This window comes from Ceratotherium simum, chromosome 5 (genome assembly GCF_057802395.1).
Source record: "Ceratotherium simum simum isolate JZ-2026a chromosome 5, ASM5780239v1, whole genome shotgun sequence".
Taxonomy (NCBI): domain Eukaryota; kingdom Metazoa; phylum Chordata; class Mammalia; order Perissodactyla; family Rhinocerotidae; genus Ceratotherium; species Ceratotherium simum.
The window spans coordinates 90,256,708-90,262,796 of NC_141904.1; the positions used below are offsets into that span (position 1 = coordinate 90,256,708).

General features: G+C 38.2%; 1 long non-coding RNA gene across 1 annotated transcript; it reads right to left on the reverse strand.

The window, feature by feature from the left end:
* Positions 1–350: 350 nt before the first annotated feature.
* On the reverse strand, positions 351–5,755 carry LOC147917154 (uncharacterized). The gene is made up of 2 exons (XR_015552378.1): positions 5,622–5,755; positions 351–1,261 (listed from the first exon to the last, which is right to left on the reverse strand). It is a non-coding gene; the product is annotated as an uncharacterized LOC147917154 (long non-coding RNA).
* Between the last annotated feature and the right edge of the window lie 334 nt (positions 5,756–6,089).

The window sequence follows — 6,089 nt, forward strand, 5'->3', positions numbered from 1 at the left end:
GCTTCTTGCCTCACGGCACCAAGCAGGCCTGGAAGAAGCTGGGCTGTCCAGGCAAGGTGGTCTCCGTCTCCCTTCTCTTGCTTCCATTTCCTCTCTACCAACAGAAGAGTCACCCCTGACATGGTGATGATTAGACACTGGCTGAGCTATGAATAAGGAAATTTAGGGTCCATTTGCTGCTAGTCCCTTTGGGAGTTCCCTGGGGTTGAGGATAATGGACAAGGAGGCCTTGGTTATTTATGTTTGCCTGGTTATAACAATATCAAAATACCACCAAACACTAAACAGAAAAGAAAATGTCAAAAATTTGAACTTCATTAGAATGAGCTTCTATTCATCGGAAGACACTGTTAAGAATGAAAACACAACCCACAAAAGTTGCCTTTTATTCAATAAAGGGCTTGTGACCAGAAAATGTAAAGAACTTGAACAAATCAATAAGAAAAAGACAGACAACTCAATTAAAAACTGGCAAAAGACTTGACTAGATATTTCACGAAAGGGACTATCCAGATAGTCAATCCACACATGAAAAGGTACCTAATACCATAACTTGGGAAATACAAATTAATGTCACGATGAAATACTATATCATACCCACCAGAGTGACTAAAATAACAATATCAAGTGTTGCTGAGAATGTGGAGCAACTGGACCCCTCACACCCCGCTGATGGGAGCAAAACCGGTACAACAACTTCGTAAACCACGAGGAAGCATCTAACGAAGGTCAACACCAACCCTGTGAACCAGCAACTCCACACCGCGTGTGTAATCCACAGCAACGGGCGGCCATCTCCCCCAACTTTACAGTCGAGAATACTCACAACAACGTTACTTGTGTTTTCAGCTCCAAACGGAAAACAACACGAATGTCTTTAAATAATAGAAAGATTAATTAAATGGTAGTGTTTTAACAATGCAATGATATACTACACAGCAACAAAGAACAAACTACTAATCTTTGTAACAATGTGGATGAATCCCACAGGCATAGTATTGAGTTTTCATTCACATGAAAGAGCACATAACTATGGATTCCATTATATAAAATACAAAACCAAGCAAAACTGGTATATAGTGTTAGAACTCAGAGTGGAGATTTGGGGACAGTTGCCTGGGACCAGGCTCCAGGATGCCTTCTGAGGAGCTGTGAGTGTGACATTTCTTGATCTAGGTGCTGGTTCCACAAGTATGTCCATATGTAAAACTTCATCACACTGTGCAGTCAAGATTTGTGCACTTCACTGTAGTAAGTTGTCCTTCAGGAAGAAAAAGAAAGAAAAATATGCCAAACTTCATCTTTTACCTTTCTCCTCAAATCAGTCAGGTGTCAGAGTTGTGGTAGAAACTTCTGGTGCTGACCTTAGCCAGCTCCTGCCCCATTAGTAGTTAGCTGAGACCGTGTGACCAGTTTTGTCCCACGGGTTGTGAACAGAACTGATGAACATCAATTCCAAGCTGAAGCTTCTCACTGACAGTGCTGGGCCCTCCAGTTCCTGCTTCCCCACTGCAGCAATCCCAATGAAGTCCCAAGATCAGTGCGGCCTGCACAGTGGAGTCCCTGCATCGAGAGTGTCATCTAGACATGGTGTGGACTCTGGGTTAAGGGAGAATACAGCTTTACTGTGTTAAGCCTATGCTATTTCAGGGTTATTTGTTACCACAGTGTGACTTTGCCTATCCCGACGATTACAGGGTGTTTAGGAGCCTGACAGAGGAATAACAGTCCCTCAGGTCTCCTGAGCTTGTTCGTGACCTTGGCCAGGCATCACATCTAGCATCAGACCACCAAAAGCCCTGTGTCTATATTCGATGGAGCCCCTGGTGGTAGTTCCTGGCGTGACATTACAGCAGAGGTGAAGCGCTGGCCTCCAATCCTCTCACAGAAAGCTTCCTCAGCATGCTGTTCCCTCTCCAGCTGCCCTGAGCTACCAACATTTTGTGTAGGTGTTTGCCCACTGCCCATGGCAGCAGCCCTCATTGGTCATAGTCAGGACTAATAAGTTCTCTTCTTGGGGCTATTTCCTTTACTACTTTGAACTCTTGTTTCTTGGCAATGGAATCTGCCCAGCGTTTTGGGTTACCTGTTAACAGGAGGTGGCAAAATGGTCCAATAATTTTGAATCTAGCCCCATGTTGAAATGTACTACTGAACACAACATGGTGGGGCTGTGAAGAGCTAGGGGGCCGGGATCCCTGACTGCCTGAGTTCAAACCTCATTCCCTTTGTTGGCTAACAATGAGACATTGCCATATTACTTAACCTCGGTGCTTCAGTGTCAATGTAGGTTCTTTGATTGTAACAAATGGACCATCCTGGTGCAAGCTGATAATGGTAAATACTGTTTATGTGTAATGGCAGAGGGTGTAGGGGAAATCTCTGTACCTTTCACTCAATTCTGCATTGAATCTAAAACTACTCTAAAAAATAAAGTCTATTAAGAATAAAAAATAATAAAATTAGTGCCAGAATGTGTTAGAAAAGAAATTTTGCAAGCCTTCAAAGGACATATCATTCCCATACCTTGTACATTGTTCCAGAGCCTACAAGAAAACAGAATATCCATGTGCAAGGTAATGTAGCCCAAATATCAAAGTTTGATAAAGGGCAGGGAGAGAAGCCTTAGACAGTTAGAAGCTAAAATGCTTTTTAAAAATCCTCAAAAACCAAATCTGGCATTTTCCTTTTCCAAAATGAAATTATCCTTACTTTTTTAAATTATAAAAATTAATAAATAGTTGAAGTAAAATATTCAAACAAAAGATAAAAGTTTAAAATATAAAGGGAAGTAATATCAACAAGATGGAGGACTAGAAAACTACAGGCCCTCTTTCCCCCACAGAGACACCAAGTTAACAATATATGGATCAGAATAGTTTTGTAAAAGCTCTAGAGACTAGCTGAGAAGCTACAGCACCCAGACCTTTGTAAAACTAAGAAAGGATTCAAGAAAAAGGGGTAGAAAAATTCACAGCATTGGTGTGTTCATTCTTGCCTCCCCCTACACAGATTAGCGGGGAGCAACTAGGAGGAAACTGCCCCATACTGGGGCTCCTCCCTTGGAACAGAAAGAAAAGAATGGACTGTGCATCCAGTGTTCTGTCTTGTCTAGGGGGGTGCCTGAGGGACTGGATTCTGTCTTGACGGACTCAAGGTGCTGACGGAACCAGTGACAGAGTTTGGAAGCTCCTGAAAATAGAGACGAGCAGCACATTAGAGTGGCAGTTCTGCACTCCTCTGCACTCCAGGGGGAGCAAGAGATCAGAAAAGGTTTAAAGCTCCTAGAACTTCCAGGAGGGTTTGATTGGTGAAGATCTTCTCCAGCATGAAGCCAGTATACAGAGACCAAGAGAGATGGTTGTTTTTTCAAATGCCCAAATCTTAGCAAAAAATTACAAAGCATACAAAGAAAGAGAGGAAAATAGCCCAATCAAAGGAACAAAATAAAACTCTACAAACTGACCCTAAAGAAATGTAGATCTATGAACTGCCTGAGGAAGAATTTTAAATAACTGCCATAAACATACTCAATGAGCTAAAAAAGAAACCAGATAGATAACTAAATGAAATAAGAAAAGCAATACATGAACAAAATGAGAATATCAACAAAGAATTAGAAACTATAAAAATGAACCAAACAGAAGTTCTGGAGTTGAAAAATACAGTAACTGAACCGAAAAACTGATTAGAGAGGTTCAACACATCACACTTGCTCAGGTAGAAGAAAGTAGCAGCGAACTTAAAGACGGTTCATTTGAAATTTGACTCAGAGGAGCAACAAGAAAAAAAAATGAAGAAAAGCAAAGAGAGACACTATAAGTAGACTAATATAAACATTATAGGAACCCCAGAAGGAGAAGAGTGAGAGAAAGGGGCAGAAAGCTTATTTGAAGAAATAATGACCAAAAACTTCCCAATATGAGGAAAGAAATTGACATACAGTTTCAAGAAGCTAAAAGAACTACAAGTAGAATAAATCCAAAGAGAATCACACTGAGACACATAATGAAACTGTCAAAAGTCAGAGACAAACAGGGAATCTTGAAAGCAGCAAGAAAAAAGTGATTTGTCACAAAAAAGAGAGCTTCCATAAGATTATCACATTTCTCAACAGAAACTTTGCAAGCCGGAAGAGAATAAGATAATATATTCAAAGTGTAGGGATGGGGGACTGTCAAATAAGAACACTGTATCTGACAAAACTGTCCTTGAAAAATGAAGGAGAAATTAAGACTTTTCCAGATAAACAAAAGCTGAGGGAACTAATTACCACTAGATTCGCTCTACAAAAAATGCTAACGGGAGCTTTTTGAGTTGAAATAAAACAATGGTAGACAGTAACATGAAGCCATATGAAAATATAAGGTTTTCTCATAAAGGTAAATACATGGACAAATATAGTAACCTGTACTATTGTAATTTTAGCGCATAGAATTTAAATGAAAAAACATTTAAAAATAACCATAAATTAATATTTTATGGGCATACAACATATAAACATGTAATTTGTGATATTGACAAAACAGGAGGTGGAGCTGTAAAGGAGTTGAGTTTTCTGTGTGCTTGAAGTTTAGTTGTTATCAGCTTAAAATAGAGTGATACAACTTTAAGATGTTTTATATAATTGCAATGGTAACCACAAAGAAAAATATACATAGGATGTATACAAAAGAAAATGAGAAAAGAATCAAAGCATATTACTACCAAAATAATCAACAAAATACAAAGGAAGGCAGGAAGAGAGAAAAGGAGGGACTAAAAGCTACAAGACATACAGAAAACAACAAAATGACAAGAGAGAAAGTCCTTCTCTGTCAGTGATTACTTTAAATGTAAATGAATTAAATGTCTGAATGGATTAAAAAACAGGATCCAACTATATGTTGTCTGCAAGAGACTCACTTTGGATCTAAGGACATACATGGGCTGAAAGTGAAAGGATGGAAAAAGGTGTTCCATTCACATGATAACCAAAAAGGCCAGGAGTAGCTACACTGATATCAGACAAATTAGACTTTAAAACAAAAACTGTTACCAGAAACAAAGAAGGATATTGTGTAATGATAAAAATGGTCAATTCACCATGAAGATATAACAACTACATATATTTATACACCTCACCTCAGAGCTCCTAATTATATAAAGCAAACTTTGACAGAAGTTTGGGAGATAGACAACAAGGGAGATAGACAACAACATAACAATAGTAAGACTTCAGTACTCCACTTTCAATAATATAACCAGACAAATCAATAAGAAAATAGAGGACTTGAAAACTCTATGGATTAACTGGATCTAACAGACATATACAGAACACTCCACTCAACAACAGCAGAATATAAAGTATTCTCAAGTATCCATGAAACATTCTTCAGGATAGACTACGTATTAGTCCACAAAACAAGTCTTAACAAATTCAAGAAGATTAAAATCACACAAAGTATCTTTTTCAATCACAATAGTATAAAAATAGAAATAAATAGCACAAGGAAAACTAGAAAATCCACACATATGTGCCATTAAACAACACACTCTTAAACAACTAATGGGTCAAAGAAGAAGTCACAAGGGAAATTAGATAATACCTTCAGACAAGTGAAAATAAAAATGCAACATACCAGGAACCGGCCTCGTGGTGTAGTGGTTAAGTTCCATGTACTCCACTTTGGAGGCCCAGGTTCATGGGTTCAGATCCCGGGTGCAGACCTACACCATTCATCAGCCATGCTGTGGTGGTGACCTATATACAAAATAGAGGAAGACTGGCACAGATGTTACCTGAGGGTGAATCTTCCTCAGAAAAAAAAAAAAAAAAGGAACATACCAAAAGTTAGATACAGTGAAAGCAGTGCTAAGAGGGAAGTTTATAGTTATAAATGTTTAAAAGATTTCAAATTAACAACATAACTTTATTCTTCAAGAAACTAGAAAAAGAAAAACAAATTAAAGTCAAAGGTAGAAGAAGAAAGAAAATAATAAAGATTAGAGGAGATAAATGAAATAAAAAATACAAAACAATACAAAAAGAATAGAAAAAAAATCGACAAAACCGAATTGGTCTTTTGAAAAGAAAGATAAATAAAATT